Source organism: Rhinopithecus bieti, unplaced genomic scaffold (assembly GCF_001698545.2).
Source record: "Rhinopithecus bieti isolate Rb0 unplaced genomic scaffold, ASM169854v2 scaffold_18644, whole genome shotgun sequence".
Lineage (NCBI taxonomy): Eukaryota > Metazoa > Chordata > Mammalia > Primates > Cercopithecidae > Rhinopithecus > Rhinopithecus bieti.
The window spans coordinates 2182655-2203659 of record NW_016809656.1 but is presented as its reverse complement, the minus strand read 5'-3'; positions in this window follow the sequence as shown (position 1 = coordinate 2203659).

Below are 21005 nucleotides of genomic sequence, written 5' to 3'. Positions count from 1 at the left end.
AATAGATCTTTTTTGTTCAGGTAACTAAATAAGCTATTAATTTAAAATGTTTATTAGCCCTTCTTTGTTTTTATTCACACTCGAGCTTTTCAAAGAAAATGACAAATGTTAATGTTTTCTCTAAATGATCTTCTATTATGACTCATTGTGGAGGTCTATTTTATTCATCTGCTTATGATAATAATAATGTTGGTTATTCTTAGGGTAACAAAAGAAAATGACATGAGACATAATCTCATTCCATTGTGGTAATTCTTTTCTCTAGTCTACAACATTCAGACATGAGAAAATGCAACCCAGTATGTATATATGTATGTATTTATTTATTTATTTGTGACAGGGTCTCACTCTGTTGCCCAGTCTTGAGTGCAGTGGTGCAATCTCAGCCCACTGTGATCTCCGCCTCCCAGGTTCAAGCGAATCTCCCACCTGAACCTCTTGAGTAGTTGGGGTTACAGATGCACGTCACCACACCCAGCTAGTTTTTGTATTTTTACTAGAGACAGGGTTTCACCATGTTGGCCAGGCTGGCCTTAAACTCCTGGCCTCAAGTTATCCACCCGCTTTGGCCTCCCAAAGTGCTAGGATTACAGACATGAGCCACTGTGCTCGGCCCCAGTGTTTATGTTTATGTGGTGACTTCTGTAATAGTCATTTTAACGTAATTACGTTATTTACCATCTGTTCGTGTTTAGTCAAAATTAATTTCCTATATAGTTCATTTGGACACTTGAGACAAATAACCTATTTATTTTTGTCAGTTTACTATCTTAGCTACTAGAATTTCTTAAAAAATATTCTTCACAGGACAATATATTTTCAAATATCTTTTGATGAAATGTATTATAAAATCATTCTGTTTTGTTTTATACTTTCTTAAAATGAGCATTATGTAGATCCTTCATTTTCAAGGCCTTACATCATATTGAAAGACACAATTTACTGTTGTAAAATGAACATTAATGTATATTTTGGGGGGTAAAATACAAAAAAGAAAAAAGAATTGCTTCTTGCAGCTGTATTTTAATGACAAGAAGCTGTTTCATGTCACATGACACTATTTGAAGTAATTAATTCTGTCATTATATAATATTAGTTTGAGAAAAGTACAAAAATTTGACTTACTAATTTTTTATATTGGACCACATTCTTTATAATTAAATATAATGTATAAAAAATGTTTTATTTATTAGTACTGATGTCCTCCAGTTAAAGGCCACCAGGACTACACATTTATCCAAACACAGTTGGCTTTATTGCTTTCTGCAACAAGGATTTTACCTCTTCTTGGGATATGGGGGCACAGAGAGAAATTTTCATGACAGGGCCCTCACTGCTCTTTTATTTAAAAAACTGGGTCTCTTTTAGGTGATTTTGGAGATAGCTCAAAATGGCACGATATCCTTTTTCTGGGTTAGGTGCTATTAGATAATGAGAATAATTCTGTAATCTGGAATTTTAGTTTTATTCTCGTGGATGAGAAAAATGAGGCTGAGTTAAGGCTGTAATTGGTAAGCAAGTAAATTAACTAGGGAAAGAAGTTGTTTTTTCATTGTGATGGTTAATTTCGTGTCAACTTTACCAGGCTAAAGGATATTTAGATAGCTGGTAAAACATTAGTTCTGTTTGTGTTTGACAGGGTGTTTCTGGAAGAGATTAGCATTTGAATTGGTAAACTAAGTAAAGTTGGAAAGACTTTAAAGTTGAATCAGGCTGAATTTAATGACATGGGCTCATCAAACAGAGAATCTGCATTTAATGTTACAACGTAGGAAGTTAGAAAGAGCTCAACAGTTTGCTCAGGTAGTTGGCTAAAACGGACCAAAAGATGGCCCACCATGAGCAAATAGGGTTAAGTTAGTGAAAGATATTCAAAGGCTTAGGGAGATTGAACTGTGGATTTGTCATTTAAGATCTACTCACCACACTGGGTGAATTCAGAAGACATACTTTTCACCAATATTAAAAAAAAATAAATTTCTGAGAGGACCCTCAGAATCCTTTAGTTGTTGTAAGATGGATCTTCTTTGTAGGCTAGAACATACAGTAGGAACTGCAGTCACTCAATTGGAAAACCTAAATTCAATGGGAGTAATTGGATCTCAGAGTGACAAGAGTCTAAGTGGAGACACTCAACCACCAAAAGCAAGGTGAATGTGGTTACCATAATGGATAGCAGAGTCAAACCACAAATCAGAATAATCTGATTAATATAGAGCAATGGCAATGGCTAGTGAATCATGGCATTATTCAAAGAGAAATACACATAAATTATATTAAATTCTTACTTGATCTGTATAAGCAGGAAAGTGCTACATCAAGTAAAATCAAGCCTAACTTGAATCATGAAAACAGAAAGTAATACCTCTCTGATACAATAGATAATTAAGTTTAGATGAGGTCATGAGACTGGAGCTCCCATAATTAGATTAATGCTCCTATAAGAAGAAGAGAAACCAGAGCCCTTATTTGCTCCCCATCATATGAGAACACAACAAGAAGGTAGGTATCTACAAGCCAGAAAGGGAACCCCTACCAGACACTGAATCTTCCAGCACCTTGATCTTGAATTTCCCAGTATCCAGAACTGTGAGTTACCCAGGATATGATATTTTGTAATTGCAGCCTGAGCTAAGACAATAATGAAATATTTAATTCTTGACTTTTTAATTGTTATAAAAATTTGTAGTCAGGGTATGACATTAAGATTAAATTGACATTTTACATATTATGATTGATGAAATTAATTAATGACGCCATTAGTTAGTTACCGGTTTGGGACATTTCACTGTGTCACATGGATGTTGACATGGTGTTGCAAGGGACAGATCAATTTTTCACCTAAATTTAACATAAATCTTCCAGTCAAAGAATGTTTCAGAAATTATTACTGGTCCCTACAATATGCAGGTGAATATGTGTTGCAGAGGAAAGATAAGAAAGATATACAGGAGTAAAGTTTATGGGGAGCAGAGAATTATAAAATCAGAGTCATTTTAATAAAGCAGGGGATCAAACCTTAAAATAGCATACAGAAAAAAAGGAATTCTGAATTAATCATTTGAAAAATATTCAGCAATTTAATGCTATACTATAAGCAAGTGTTTAAAAAGGACAACACAGTTTAGATTAAGAGCTTCGATAATAGGTGAATATTTAAGTTCTGATGATTAGGCAAGAATGAAACAGCCACTGTGGTTAAGGGGCCATCACAAGGTTTCTATTGAGGCAAAACAGATTTATATCAGAATTCAACATATGCTGTTTATCGCTCTCTAAATATAAAATGTAATTTGTCATTACATAAATGTTTTCAGTCTTTTGCGACAATCCATTTTTGTATATGTGAAAATCCCAGCATCAAAGTCTTTTCAATAATTGTTCATTATTGGCAGCTAGCCCAAGAGAGCCATTCTAGTAAAGATCCTAATAACCCAGATGGAGAAAGGTAGAAGCAATAGTTTTTACATATTTTGTCAATGCAATTTATTTCTGCCTCTGTATGCTACATATTACAAAGTAGTTACATATTACTCAGGTAGTTAAATACAAATGGGTAATCAAAAATGATGAAAATACATTGTGCGGCATGTGTGCATGTGCACGTGTGTGGTGAACAACATTAGGATCCCATAAAATCGAATAAATATTAAATTAACATAGGTTATCTATAAAATGTAGAAGCAAATGTCTTCTGATGGCATTTATGTGATCTTAGTCACCAAATTATAACTTTATTTGTTTACTTACCAAATCATTATTGAATATTTGCACTACCCATTGTGATTAGCACACTCATTAGTGTGCCAAATGCTGCTGGCCATATATGGGTGATTTTCTCAATAAGTTTTCTGATTAGTAGAAGGAACAATGGCAACATTGGACAGAAATAGAAACATGTCAAAATAGAGAGGAGTGCAGAAAAGGGAAATGTTATCTTATGTAGGGGGTTTCTTCCTACATAAAACATTCAGAAAAAAAGTGGTATTTGAGGTTAGACTGGAAAGATGGTGAAGCAATGCCATTTTTATATTTGGAGAAGGTAGAAAGGGTACTACGGATTGCAATAAGAGTAAGAAAAAAAAATCCATCATGAAGGGAAGCATTAAAACACTAAAATAACTATAGTTGCAGAAATAGATACACAATAGGAAAAGATATAAACAGTGACATCAGTAACATAAGATTTGGGACAGGTAGTAAAAGTAAAAGTAAAATCAAAGTTAAGCTATCAGTTTAAAATAGACTGTTAAAATAACAGGTATGTTTATGTACACCTTATAGTAATCACAAAGAAAAAATCTGTAGTAGTTACAAAGATTAGAAACAAAATTAAAGTGGCAGTAGTAAAGTTTTATATATCAATAATTACTTCAAATGTAAATGTAAATAGAATGGCTAAATAAATTAAAATTTAAAAACAAAGTAAGAACAAACCATTTGCTTCCTACAAGACACTCACTTCAGCTTTAAGGATACACATGGGCTGAAAGTAAAAAGATGGAAAGGGTATTCCATGTAAATGGTGACCAAAAAAAAGCAGGGATGGCTAGACTTATATCAGACAGGGGAGACTTTAAGTTAAAATTGTCACAAGAGAAAAATAAAGCCATTACCACTCCCAGTGGTTTACACCTGTAATCCCAGCACTTTGAGAGGCTGAGGCAGGAGGAGTGTTTGGGCTCAGGGGTTTCGGATCAACTTGCTCAAAACGGTGAAACCCCATCTCTACAAAAAATTGAATTATTAGCCAGGTGTGGTAGTGTGCATCTGTAATCCTTGTTCCTCAGGAGGCCTAGGCAGGCGGATCACATGAGCCCAGGAATTTGAGAATGCAATGAGCTATGATCACACCACTGAACTTCAGCCTTGGTAACAGAGCAAGCTGTGATCTCTAAAAGATAAAAAAGGTCATTATGTAATGATAAAGAGTTCAACTTAACAAGAAGATATAAGAATTTTAAACATATATGCATCCAATATCAAAGCACCTGCAGATACACAGCAAATATTAACAGAACTGAAGAGACAAATAGATAGCTACAGAATTACAGTAGGAGACTGATATTCTAGTAACAATGAATAGATTATTCAGGCAGAAAATCAACAAAGAAACATCAGAGACAAAGCTGACTCTATATCAAATGTACCTAACAGACATTTACAGAACATTCCATCCAGCAGTCACAGAATACTCACTCTTTTCAACAGTACATGGAGCATTCTCAAAGACAGAGCATATATCAGGCCACAAAATAAGTATTAGGAAATTTAAGAGGATTAAGATCATATCTAGTATCATTTCAGATTGCGATGGCAAAAATCTAGAGATGATCAATGGGAGAAACATTGGAAAATCCACAGACATGTGGAAATTAACTCCTGAACAAGCAACAGATCAAGCAAGAAAAACAATGGAAATCAAATAATATCTTCAGACAAACAAAAATGGAATCACCACATACCAAACTCATGAGATTCAGCAAAATCAGTTCTAAGAGTAAATTTTATAATGATCAACACCGACATTAAGATAAAAGAAAGATCTTAAATAAACAACCTAACTCTACACTTCAAGGAGCTAAAAAAGAAGACATTAAGTCTAAAGTTAGCAGAAGAAAAGTAAAAATTGGAGTAGAGATAAATGAAATAGAGACTAAACAATGGAAAGGAGCAGTGAAATTAAGAGTTAGTTTTTTGAAAAGATAAACAAAATTGACAAACTCTTAGCTAAACTAAGAAAAATGAGAGAAGTTTCAAACGAATGCAATTATAAGTAAAAGGGAGGACATTACCTCTTATTCCACACAAATAAAAAGGATGATACTATGATCAATTATATGACAGTGAATTGAATTTCCTGTAAGAAATAGAGAAATTCCAAGAAACATTCAACCTACCATGACTGAATCATGAAAAAATAGAAAACCTGAACAGAACAATAATGACTACAAAAATGGAATCAATAATAAAAAATGTCTCAACAAATAATTACGATCTAAGAGCTTCACTGGTGAATTCTACCAAACATTTGAAGTATTAACACCAATCCTTCAAATAACTCTTCCAAAAAATTGAAGTGGAAGGAACCCTTTCAAATTTATTTTATGAGTTCAGTATTGCCCTGATATTAAGACACACAAGAAAACTACAAGAAAAAAATTATAGGCTTATGTCTCTGATAAAAATAGATGCAAAAACATCAACAAACTACTGGAAAACCACATTTACCAGCACACTAAAAGCATCACACACTGTAATAAAGTGAGATTTATCCCTGAGATGCAAGGTTGTTTTATCATATGCAAATTGATAAATGTAATTGCTATGGTTTGAATGTGTCCCCCCCCCCAAATTCATGGGATACAAAACTCAATTATTAATGCAACAATATTGGTCACTGGTAGGTGGGGACTATTAAGAGCTGTTTGGGTCATGCAGGTTTTACTCTTTTGAGTGGATTGATGCCAGTATGAAAAGAGCTTGTAGGAGTGAGTCCTCTCTCTTGTGCTCTATTGCCACATGACGACACAGAGTTTGTTCTTCTCTTGTTCTTCTACCTTCTGCCAACTGAGGGCATAGCAAAAGGGCCTTTCTCGGATGCCAGGGCCTTGATCATGGAGTTCTCAGCATGCAGAACTGTGAGAAATAAATGTCTTTTCTTTCTACATTTCCCAGTTTCAAGTATTCTGTTATAACAGCACAAAATTGACCAAGACAGTGATATACCGCCAATAGGTTTTCTATTTTTTCATGATTCGTCTTGGTAGGTTGAATGTTTCTTGGAATTTCCTTATTTCTTCTAGGTAATTCAATTCACTGTCTCATAATTGACCATAGCAATCTCTTATACTCCTTTTTATTTCTGTGGAATAAGATGCAATGTTCCCCCTTTTACTTATAATTGCATCTGTTGAGTGATTACACAGTGATTAAAAACACATGATTATCTTTATAGATGTAGAAAAATTAATTGACCAATTCAACATCCTTTTATGATTAAAATAAACTCTTAACAAATAAGTACACAAGCAATATAATTTAATACAATATCATCCATATATAGGAAACCCACAGTGAACAGCATACTCACCCATAAAATGTTGAGAGCTTTTCCTCTAAGATCAGGCACAATAAAAAGATGTCTACTTACACCACTTTTATTCAATATAGTATGGGAAGTCCTGGGCAAAGCAATTAGGCAAGGTAAAGAAATAAAAAGCATCCAAATTAGACAAATTCTTGATCTTCCTTATAGCTTGTTTTCATGATCTGAATTCCAAATACATGATAAAAGTATACCCTCAACACTTGATACATTTTCCCCTTCAGAATTATAATCAATCATTGGATTATAATATGACTGAGCCTTGTGAGATAAAAAAAGATTTAACTCATTCTAAGTCAGCTAAATATGGCAGAGGAATTGTAAGGAAACAAAGGATGCAATCAACTTGATTAAGATTTTGTCAGAAAATTACTTGCATTAAAATATTCAAGATATACTTAATCAATAGATACAGTAATAAACCAGTAGTATTGTTAGTAAATTCTGGGCAGGGTGTGTGTGTGTGAAACAGGTGGGGGATAAAATCCTTTCATTGTAGCATCTGCCAGTTTCTATTGTATAAAGTTTATAGCATGACTGATTCCAAATTTATTTATTTTTAATGAGGGAATTTTATTACTTGTAACAAGTAAGGAGAATACTGGGGATAGTTCCCAAACCAGTGTTTCCCCAAGCTGGGGTCTGGATCAGGTTTTATAAGCATAGGGTAATGAGCTCTGACCTGATTGGATCTTGCAATAAGATGATGCCAGGAGATATTATCTGACTGGTTCCTACCATGGGGTGATGCAGAAGCTTGATCTGTGTGTATCCTGGATCTGCTTATTAATTTAGTTCCCACTCCTTCGTCCAAGCACTTTTCTCCTGTGCTTACACAGTTGGTTCATCTGGACATGTTTAGGTTGATTTACCCAAGGGTCCATGGCAAAGTTCCACATGGCTGCAGAGAAGATAAGGGGAGAAGAAAGGCACGTCTTAACACGATGGCAAGCAAACTGGTTTCAAAATTCCTAAATATTTAACAATCTTCTCTCCTCAATCAGTCTTAGCAGGCTCCAAAACACTAATGAATGTAACATTTTTAAAAACACCTGGCAAAAGATTGAGTCAATGGAGACCATAAGTGGGAGCCGATAATGAAGTGTTTGCCAGTATTAAATCAATACCCTAAAAGGAGTTTATGGTACTCATCAGATGAGAGAATGCCTATTTCTCTAGCAGGGCAATTGATTGATTATGCAATTGTCATATCTGAAAGACTGATTCAATGTAATCCACTCTTCTATATTCATAAGAAGACATAAGTAGACATCTAGAGATAAATTGTTATTAGATAAATTGTGCTTGTGTGTGTGTGTGTGTGTGTGTGTTGACATAAAGAGAATTAAGTGAGCAATCAATGGGGTAAGATTATTTTTCTTGTCTGTTTGCCAGTTATATATGCTGTTATAAATACACTGTCATTCTATTTTATATCATAGTCTATTGTAAGCTTGATCTGTACAGTGTTCTTTATCAGCCACCTTAGAGTCCAACTCTATAAGGAGCTGAAGAGCAACACCAGAAATAGGACCAAATGTTTGAATGATAATATGTAGGCCTACATATTTTCCCCTGGGTTCAGTCAGAGACCTAGGGAATGTCTACTGTAGACGGAAAATATAAAATTGAAGGATTATGATTAGGCCATCTTAGTGTTCATCATGTGAAATGGGAGAGATATTCTTAGTCTGTTTTGATATAAGGTAAAAGAGTTGAAGTCATGCTAATAAATATATTAATACTCTGAGTGAACAAAAGTAAGGCTTGAAAGATTTGAGCAAATTGTGATGAAAATGTGTATAGATAGATATATATGTACAGTGTAAATATATTTCATAATAAAAATATTTATGATAAAATAGAAAAGTAGATATAGAAAACGGATTGAAGAAATACAAAAACACCACTTAAAAGCAGGTAACATTATTTAGGTTACTTCAGTGTATCTGAATCATTAAGCCATTATCCACATCTTACTTAAAAGCAGTTACAGAATAGTCCAAAGTATGCTTTAAATTGACAAGAACATTAATTTTTATCCAAAAATGTGTTCCTCCTTAGGCACATTGTCATTGTCATTTCTGTAGAAAGGTCTTTGAAAAGTGAATTATGCTAACAATATGCAAAATGAAGTTTCATGCAGAGTTTTTATCATATACCATATAAAGCAAATACAGTTCACAGTGCTCTTAATGCCTCAGTAATTTTTTCAAGGTGCTTGTGACCAGAAAAAAAAAAAAAAAAATACCTACAAGTTTCATTTACTAAGCAGTTGCAAACAACTTCATGTGTATAGTTGACCCTCTGTATCTGTGCATTCTGCCTTCATGGAGTTCAAATAAATGGGCTGGATGCAGTGGCTCACATCTGTAACCCCAACACTTTGGGAGGCTCAGGCAGGCAAATTGCTTGAGCCCAGGAGTTTGAGACTAGCCTGGGCAATGTGGTGAGACCCTGTCTTACCAAATAATAATAATAATAATAAAAATAGTTGAGCATGGTGGCGTGTGCCTGTAGGCCCAGCTACCCAGGAGGCTGAGGTGGGATGATAGTTTGATTGCAGGCATTCGAGGTTATAGTGAGCTGTGATTGCACCACTGGGCTCTAGCCTGGGCCACAGAGTGACTCTGTCTCAAATTAAAAAAAAAAAAAAAAAAAAAAAAATTAATGAATGGTTATATCTGTATTGAGCATGTACAAACATATTTTCTTGTCATGATTCATTAAACAATAAAGTATAGCAACTATTTATATGATATTTACATGGTACTAGGTATTATAAACAATCTACAGATAATTTAAATTATACAATAGGATGTGCATAGGTTATATCCAAATACTACATCATTTTACATAAAGAACATGAGCATCTGTGAATTTTGGTATCCATGGGAGTCCTGGAACCAATCCCCTATGCCTTGAAATGACTATATGTTTTAAATTTGTAATACCGGTTTGCCAAAAAAACATATACTCGGAAGAAAAATACTGTTATTATTTCATCCTTAGGTAACCATAATAATTTACCAATGTGATATGTGCTTGTTGTGCATAAACAGCTTCAAGTGTTGCTTGGTTTGTACCAGCTCTATAGTGATTATGATTTAAGTATGCAAATGAAACTTACATCCTTAATGACACAGAAAATATAAGAGCCTGGAATAGTCACGGTATACTTGAGCCACTTCACTCGCTCTAGAAAGCTCGTATGTTGCAACCTTATTGGATATAATCATAAAAAGAAACTAAACACTATGATTTAGTTATGAAAGGTAATCTGGGTCTATAGTAGTAATTAAAATATTAAGGATTAGTGAATTTTCATAGTTTATTTACTCAGGCAATAAAATCACAGAACATGATACAATTTCTAAGGAAAGTATTTGTCCTTTAGTTTATAAAAACAGGTATCTGTTTAACAGTAGTCAATCATGCAACTTCTTTAAGAAGGTTTTCTCACTTACTTGGAGAGGTACTATTAGAAACTATTATTATAAATGACTATTATACTATAATGTCAAAGTACAACATGAACTATATCTTCCTGGAATCCTGGATTGGATATATATGCAACAATAAAATTAGCTGAGACTAATTAAAGCAAAGCAATACAAACAAACTAAAACACTAGGTTCTTGTTTTGTTGCCTGCCCTGAAAATCAGCATCATGGACATCATATTGACTCTACCTACAGTCATTCCAGTGGGGATAATATTTAATTAGTTACTTCACAACACAGAAAGTAACAATAGTTTCATAGTGGTTAGGAAAATAGGTAGAAAAGTCCTTCAGTTTTTTTAAATAACTTTTACTTCTGAATCATAAAAATTGACAATATTGCCTCCAATACAGACCTCAGTGATTTTCAACAAAATAAACAAAATGCAGTCAGTTTTTGAGATCTACTATTGATATAATGAATGATAAAAGTACCAGTTATAATCCCAGGTTTAATGAGTTTTTAAAATTTTACCCAATATGAATATCTGTTTAATTTATCCCTATAACCTTCAGAGATAATCTTTTAAAATTCAGTCTCATTGATTTCCTTGCAGATGAAATGTACTACCGTTGAGTTTCTTTTAGGTGCTTTTCATTATTTTAGTATGAATGGCACCTACATATGCTTTGAACAACATTGTTTTCAATGATTAGACCTTATTGAAAGCAATAATAGTATAATTATATTAACATAGTGACAGAGTTCTGAAGTTAAAAGTAATGATGATGAATCACTCATAACAAATGACTTTTGTGGTTATTTAATAAAATCTGACTGAAATAGTATTTTGAAATTACTTATTCAACCCCTTAAACCTGACATTAAGTATTTATTTTTTATATCATGGTTTAATATGACCATTTAAGTTGTGTGTGTTTGTGTGTGTGTGTGTATACTATCTAGTTTTTCTTCTGATTCTCAATAAGCATAGTTTAGTGTGGTTGTTAACTAATTCATTGTTAGATTCCAAGTGCACATGATTCTAAGAAAAAAATTTACAACAACAACTAAAGTATGACAACAAGTAAAAGATTATACTATTTAAAATCTTTTAAAATGATTATAATTCAGGAATATACAATCTGATTTTTGGGATGCTGTGTTTTACCTCCGTATTGTGAATGAATGTTGTTGATTTTCAAAATTTTTATATAAAATTACATTTTATGTCACTTTACTTAGGTCAAGGATATAGTATGTTCTTCATTTTATAAAGCAGAATATTTATTTTTAATTCAATACCATAAAGGAAATATTTGACAACACAATTATGGAAAGGTAGAATAAACGAGTCAGCCATATAAATCTGTATAGGAAGGGCTCTCAGATGTAAATCATATCTGTAGCCACTGGATACAAGGTGAATTATTTTCTTTTGTCTATGTCTAACCTTGAGAAAATGACTTTAGTTTTAAGGTCTGAGGTTTATTACTTTAAAAATTATAGAATGTGATTACATGATTCTAAGGAATCTTCTGGCTTTGAAAACTAAACATGAATATGAAACTGTAAGTTCTGGTATAAATGTATACACAAATATCCTAGTAATATTATGGAAAGAGTTCAATGCACCCTCAAAGTAGAAAATACCCTGTTAAACATTATCCAGAAATTTGAACTCAGGATAGAGTATTCTAGATTATCGTTAGAATATAACTATATTCCCTTTATTTTTGAAGCAGAACCATGTTTATGTTATTTTCTGAACATAATATCTGTCAGACAAGATGCCAAAAGGAATGGTTATTAGTTCCTTTGAGTGTTTTTTTCCTGTAGAATAGTTATTTTTTCCTGTGAATGACTACCTGGTCTCACCATCCATTTGCATAGTGGCAACAACGTCCTGAAGACCTGTTCACAATCATGTCTCCTTTCTTGTGAATTCTGTACAAAACAGTTAATAAAGGCTAACCTGCCTCTGTTGAGCTAACAGATTTCCCCCACCCTTGCCAAGTTATTTGCATTGTAACAAATAAAACAATAGCATATGATGCAGCAACTAGGCAAATATCAGATAAACTGCTGTAGTGTTTAAAATGCTCTTCAGATGTTTTATTAGTATTATAGAAAGCAGCTTATTACATGATACTTTAAGAAAAACTACAAAATTTGTCCAATTTCTATTTACTTGCAAAAGCCAAATAATAGTTCCTAGTAACAGAGCATATAATATAATAGACATTTAAAAAGCAATAGTCATTAAAATTCACTCTTTATAATAATAGGGAGAAAGCAGGTGTCTGGAGCATAAACAACAGAGAATAGAGAACATATTTGTAATTAGAAATTAGTAGTACATCTTATGTGTAAATTTGTAAAATATGAACTGAAATATTCAGCCACATTTTCCTCAGTGTATATGTGTATATATAAAATGTATACAAAACATCATATACTGAAAACTTTTAAAATATAATGAATGAATTGATAAAAATCTGGGATTCCATTCGGAATTGATGGAATATTCTGGAAAATATATTCAATCACTTAATAATGATAAACACCATATAGTTAATTTAATTTAAAATAATGCTTTTTTTCAAAATAGAGAAGTAGAGGGTTGACTCTCAGCTTTTATCTGTAGAGTACAAATATTCAACATGAAACTGATTGACTACTAATTAAACCAGTAAAGGCCAATTCTAAACCACCTATGCATATTTAATATTCAGTATCATTCTATAAAGCCTGGGAATATTAAGTATTCAAATCAATGACTCGACATTAGTGGGTTACTATTATTAATATGATTTCATACTATAATAAATTTACATCAAAAATCATAGAGCATAATTTAATAATTATAATACAAAATAATTGAAAATTGTGCATAGAGTTCTGCTATCACTTGTAGAGCAATTTGTTATATTTACAAAAATGCATACAATTCACGAACAAAAGTAAGAATAATTTAGCTCAGCAAATCAAAGTTTTCCTCATTGAATAGAAATCGTGCAAGCCTTTGCTTCTCTGGTCTAACCAATGACAGTTGGTGAAGATACTTAATGCTATTGAGTCCTTCCTATGTGAATATACCCAGCGGTCTTGCTTCTACAGTTCTGTTTTACTCTTTTTGTTTTTTAGTTCTTTAATACAAATAACTCTTTTGCTATCTTAACACCTCCCTTTGCAGGTGGGAAATTCCAGTGAAAACCAGAGCTGCCAAAATCTTTCTCTTCTTCTGTTTGGATGATCATACTTACTCTTCAACACCTTTAGCACTGGTAACCAGGTTAGCCTTTGTCTCGGTGCCCTCTAATGTGCCTTTACCTCAGTGCCCTCTAATGTCCCTGTGCCTCAGTGCCCTCTAATGTCCCTGTGCCTCGGTGCCCTCTAATGCCCCTTTGATCAACTTCGAACTTGAGAAATGACAATTACTGAAGAGAATGGGGTCCTAGGTTTTTAGTATCTTTCTCTCCAGGCTTCTGGTTCTACTAAGGTGAATAAACACTATTAGACCTTAATCTATGTTGCCTTCACAGTGGAATCTACTGTAGAATTTCTGATTTAACTGATCTGAAGCATCATCTCTTAGAAGCTTCCCAGAAGAGTTTGAGAAAGTCTGCATCAACGGCTGTACTTGTTGTAACTAAAGAGAACATGTTGTTATCTTGAACTACAATATTTCTCAACCATCTTGGGTGAATATCAAATTATCCCATTTTTTGACCATCTGTAAAAAAACAGAGAATGTGTGATTGAGCAATCACAGTAGTCCAACTTTGACAGTCTCGGTTACACTGGAAATTACTTAAATGTTGCACACACCAACTTGAGACCAAGGTTGGCTCTGGCCACATCCACGCTATTCAAAGTTTTTCCTGTAGACTGAGACTAGTTTTCCCAATAGTCTGGTAACATCAGCATTATCTAGAAGTTTGTTGAGAATATATAATCTTAGGCCCCACCCTAAAACTACTCAATCAAAATCTATTTTTAATAAGGTTCCCAAGTGATTCACCTGCACATTAAAGTATGAAAAGCACTACTCTAGAGACCCTCTCAGCTATGTTTGGAGAAATTGATTTATCAAATTCACCAGGACTTCATGTTCAGTGTCCAAATTACAGCATATATATATACAAACACACACACACACACACACAAAGTATATATATGTATACACACACACATAAGTGTATATATATACACATAAATATATATGCTGCAAGTATATATCTGTATGCTGTAAAGTATGTATATACACACACATATATATATCAGCTGTAAAGTGTACATATATATCAACTTCGTCAAGAAAGTGAATCCAATGGTGATCTTCATGATTGTTTGAAACATCATATGACTGTAAAATTGTCCTACATGAACTCTATTCTGGCTGTTCCTGACATTCTAAGCCTTACTCCATTTCATAATAGATGTAAGGAATGCTTCTTCTAGTTTGAACATACGATATGTGTGTGTGTGTGTGTGTGTGTGTGTATATATATATAATACTTTCCACCTTCACAGTGAGATGTAGTTATGGATTTCAGCACATGAATAACAATAAAAAACCACTTTGCCATCAACTGTTTCTAGGGCAGTATGGCAGTTAGATTCATAAATGCAACTTTTTTGTTGTTTGAAGCTTTAATATTCCCTAAAGTTTGGCTCAGATGTCATAGTTCCCTGCATCTGAGAATGTCAGTTTCTGTGCTGTTACACTGACATGCTCTAATTTTCTATTATTTTTTTCACTTCCTAGCCTCCACAGACAAATTCAAAATTGATCTGACTATAAGTTCTACAATAGCATTCAGGACTCCAAAATTAACTAATCTCTCCTGGAGTAAGAGATCATTGTCTTTAGTATTCAAAGCACATCTGATTTTAATCTTCATTTCTTAAGAGAGATTTAATGTTTTAGGAAATTGTATTCCTGCATAAGTTTGTTTAAAAACAAAATCCTATTGGTAGCTTTGCAACAAAGTGATTAACCGTATATAAGTTTGGATTTTTTCTAGTTGTTCTGATTGCAAATGTAAGATTCTCCTAATATGCATGATTTAAAAGTTAAAAACAGTTTAAAACATTTCCTTACAACACAATTTACACACACAAAAAAATTCTAAGTCGAGTTTCTATTGTTTATTTAATTAACAAATAAAAATTACACATATTTTTGATGTAAGGCATAAAGCTTTGAAATATGTATGGCATGTAAGATGGCTAACTAAAGCCAATTAACATATGTATTGCCTCACATGCTTATTTGCTTGCAGTGAGAATGCGAACTCTACTCTCTGAGTAATTTTCAGGTATATAATGCATTGCTATTAACTATAGTCACTATGTTGTACAACAGATCTCTTGATCTTATAACTCGACACTAATTGAAATTTTGTATCCATTGTCCAACATCCTTCCAGTCTTCCCCCAGCCATTAATGTCCCCTGTCCTGGTGACCTCCAGTTTGTATTATTAATGAAAAACTCATTCTTACAAAGCTAAGGGTTGAGTCATCAGAAACTCGGAAGTTTGTTAGGGAAGAAAGAATAAAATATTTATATTTATTGATTAATTTTCCTATTACAAAAAAACCCAGGTGATTTCATAAAAACTTCACTTAAACAATTTGCTAATCTTATAAGAGATATTATTCCAATTTTACAATAAGAAGAGTTCTTCTGCTTTAATTTTCAATGTATACAACTTTTAAGTCACCCAAGTTTGTCTCATGCCAAAGGGAATCCCTTTATATGTTCCTTTCATTCTCTCACACATTCATAAAATAAATGTCAGTCACAGGATTAGCTAGGCAGTGGTGAAAATAAAATTCTGAATAAAACACTGCTTTTGTCTTGCTAGACATTTGAATATAGCAAAACATACATACAATGAATAACCAATTCAAAGTAAATAAGATAAGGAAATTGGGTACTATGAGAAGAGCAGATAGGGACAATAAATGGGAATCAGCATGTCTACCCTGATAAAAATGAGGCTTAAGCTGAACACTGGCTGTTCTTGTTTTTGATTCATTCTTGATATGGTTTGGCTGTGCCCCCACCCAAATCTCATCTTAAATTCCTGCATGTTGTGGGAGGGGCCTGGTGGGAGGTAATTCAATCACGGGGACAAGTCTTTCTTGTGTTGTTCTTATGAGAGTGAATACGTCTCACAAAATCTGATGGTTTTAGAAAGAGAAGTTCCCCTACACAAGCTCTCTCTCTTTGCCTGCTGCCATCCATGTAAGATGTGACTTGCACCTCCTTGCCCTCCATCATGATTTTGAGGCTTCCCCAGCCACGTGGAAGTATAAGTCCAATTAAGCCTCTTTCTTTTGTAAATTGCCCAGTCTCAGGTTTATCTTTATCACCAGTGTAAAAATGGACTAATACAGTAAATTGGTATCAGTAGAGTGGGGCACTGCTGAAAATATACCCAAAACTCTACAAGTGACTTTGGAACTGGGTAACAGGCAGAGGTTGGAACAGTTTGGAGGGCTCAGAAGAAAACAAGAAAATGTGGGAAAGTTTGGAACTCCCTAGAAATTTGTTGAATGACTTTGTCCAAAATGCTGATAAAGATGTGGACAATGAAATCCAGGTTGAGGTGTTCTCAGATAGAAATGAGGAACATGTTGGGAACTAGAGCAAAGGTGACTCTTGTTATGTTTTAGCAAAGAGACTGGTGGCATCTTGCCCCTCCTTTGCAATTTGTGGAACTTTGAACTTGAGAGAGATGATTTAGGGTATCTGGTGGAAAAAATTTCTAAGCAGCATAGCATTCAAGATGTGACTTGGTTGCTGTTAAAGGCATTCAGTTTTATAGGAAAAGCAGAGTGTAAAAGTTGGGAAAATTTGCAGCCTGGCAATGCAATAGAAAAGAAATACTCTTTTTTGAGGGAAAATTCAAGCTGGTGGCAGAAATTTGCATAAGTAACTAGGAGTCAAATGTTAATCCCCAAAACAATGGGGAAAATATCTCCAAGGCATGTCATAGGTCTTCACAGTAGCCCCTCCCATCACAGGCCTGGAGATCTAGGAGGAAAAAGTTCTTTTGTGGGCCATGCCCAGGGGCCCCATGTTGTCTGCAGCCTAGGGACTTGGTGCCCTGTGTCTCATCCTCTCCCAGCATGGCTGAAAGAGGCCAATATAGGTCTCAGGCTGTGGCTTCAGTCTTGAAGCTTCAAGTGTCAAGTCTTGGCAGCTTCCACATGGGGTTGAGCCTGTAGGTACACAGAAGTCAGGAACTGGGGTTTGGGAATCTCTGCCTAGATTTAATAGGATGTATGGACATCCCTGGATGTCCATGCAGAATTTTGCTGCTGGAGCAGGGCTCGCATGGAGACCCTCTGCTAGGGCAGTAAAGTGGGGTCAGAGCCCCCACACAGAGTACCTACTGGGGCACTGCCTAGTGGAGCTGTGAGAAGAGGAACACGATCCTCCAGACACCATAATGGCACATCCACTGACAGCTTATGCTGTGAGCCTAGAAAAGCTGCAACACTCAATGCTTTCTTAGCCTTCTTTTGTTCCTTCAATTTCTGTTGAAAAAGGGATACTATTCACCCCCTCTTTCATAGTTTCTTGGTCCCATTGTTTAACAGTCAGTATCTTAGTTGATATCCTCATTGTTTCTTATCTGAGATACTGTACTTAATGTCTCACTGGATCTTTAGATCACCCTAGACACTTCCCCTACCCTATCCACATTCCTGCACTTATCACATTTCTAAAACTCAATCAGGAAAAACCATCAGATTTCTTCCTTTACCAAAACCCTGTAACTTATTTCCACAATATTGAGGCTAGAATTCAAAACTCTAAACCTAATAAACGTATCTTCCTAGCTTCCTAGTTTCTGTACACAACATACATTCCTGTTCTATAGACCGACCATCCCAAATTTCAAAGCTATAATGGCAGACATCATTGCCTCTGTTGAAAGTGACTTGCACAATCATCCCCCATCTCTACAGCTCTTTTCCACATATCTTCACCTGGCCAATTTCAATTCATCAAAATTCAGCCCTCTATTCCTTAAATTCACATGGGTTCTTTAAATCCTGCTTTGATTTTATAACTTGAGTTTGATGCTACCTGTCTTGGTTTATATTATACTGTGTGAATATCTATATCAGAGTACTTAAAGCATTTAATCTTGATATTTATTTTATTTTATATTTTATTTTATTTTATTTTTTGAGACGGAGTCTCACTCTGTCACCCAGGCTGGAGTGCAGTGGCGCGATCTCTGCTCACAGCAAGCTCTGCCTCCCGGGTTCATGCCATTCTCCTGCCTCAGCCTCCTGAGTAGCTGGGACTTCAGGCATCCGCCACCACGCCCAGCTAATTTTTTTTTTCTTGTATTTTTAGCAGAGACAGGGTTTCACTGTGTTAGCCGGGATGGTCTCAATCTCCTGACCTCATGATCCACCCTCCTTGGCCTCCCAAAGTGATGGGATTACAGGAGTGAGCCACTGCGCCCGGCCTAATCTTGATATTCAACGTATCCCTTGTTCCTCTGCTAGAGCATCATTATCTTAAGGGCAGAGCCTTTATATCTCCAGTGTCTAGGTGAATTTCTGACTTATTTAAACGTTCCATAACTGTCTCTAGAATGACGAATGAATAAATAAATTTATATATGTAAATTTACATATATAATTACATAAATATGTATTATGATAGTTCAATTACAGTTATTTTTCTCCATAGTCATTGTATAAATCTAAAGGATTTACCATTTTCTAAATTGGAAGTGTGGTAGAGCTGGGGATCAGAATAGTATGGTAGACGAGGAAATACTCAAAGAAGAAAAACATGCTATTTAAGCAAACTCTTAATTAGCTCCTACTCCATCAGTAATTTTATATTAATTTTCAAATCCTAAAAAATACACGCTAAATATATATTTCAAAATGATAGTAGGAATAACTGTTTACAAGCTCATATTTGCTTTTATTTTTAAGATTTCCCCCTTAAGATAAATATATATTTAAATGTTCAGCAGGCAAAATCTAACATGATAAAGTATCTAGTGTGTCCATATTTCCAAAAGCAGTCTAAAATTCAATGCAATCCCCATCAAAATACCACCATCATTCTTCACAGTATGAGAAAAAACAATTCTAAAATTCATAGGAAACAAAAAGAGCCCACATAGCCAAAGCGAGACTAAGAAAAAACATATCTGCAGGCATCAACTGCTGATTTCAAACTGTACTATAAGGCCATAGTCATCAAAACAGCATGGTAGTGGTATAAAAATAGGCACATAGACCAATGGAACAGAAAAGAGAACCCAGAAATAAACTGAAATACTTACAGCTAGCTGATCTTTGACAAAGCAAACAAAAACATTAAGTGATGAAAAGACACCCTTTTCAGCAAACGGTGCTAGGATAATTGGCTAGCCATATGTAGGAGAATGAAACTGGATCCTCATCTCTCCTCTGATACAAAAATCCACTCAAGATGGTTTAAGGACTTAAACCTAAGACCTGAAACTATACAAATTCTAGAAGATGACACTGGAAAAACCCTTCTCGACATTGGCTTAGGAAAGGATTTCATGAACCAAGAACCCAAAAACAAATGCAATAAAAACAAAGATAAATAGCTGGACCCTAACTAAACTAAAGAGCTTTTGCATGGCAAAAGGAACAGTCAGCAGAGTAAACAGACAACACACAGTGTGGGAGAAAATCTTCACAATCTGTACATCTGGCCAAGTACTAACATCCAGAATCTACAACAAACTCAAACAAATCAATTAGAAAAAAAAAAATCCCATAAAAAAGTGGGCTAAGGACATGACTAGACAATTCTCAAAAGGAGATACTCACATGGCCAACACACATATGAAAAAATACTAAACATTTCTAATGATCGGGGAGATGCAAATCAAGACCACAATGCATTAGCACCTTACTCTTGCAAGAATGGCCGTAATAAAAAAATCAAAAAACAGTAGATGTTGGCGTGGATGCTGTGATCAGGAAATGCTTCTACACTGCTGGTGGGAATGTAAATTAGTACAGCCACTATGGAAAACAGTGTGGAGATTCCTTAAAGAACTGAAAGTAGAACTACCATTTGATCCAGCAATCCCACTATTGGGTATCTATCCAGAGCAAGAAAAGTCATTATTCAAAAAAGATACTTGCACGTGCATGTTTACAGCAGCACAATTCACAATTCCAAAATCATGGAACCAACCCAAATGCCTATCAATCGATGATTGGATAAAGAAACTTGTATACACACATGCACACATACCCACACACACACACACACACACACAGTGAAGTCTATTCAACCATAAAAAGGAATGAATTAACAACATTTACAGTAACCTGCATGAGATTGGAGACTATTATTCTAAATGAAATAACTCAAGAATGGAAAACCAAACATCTTATGTTCTCACCGATATATGAG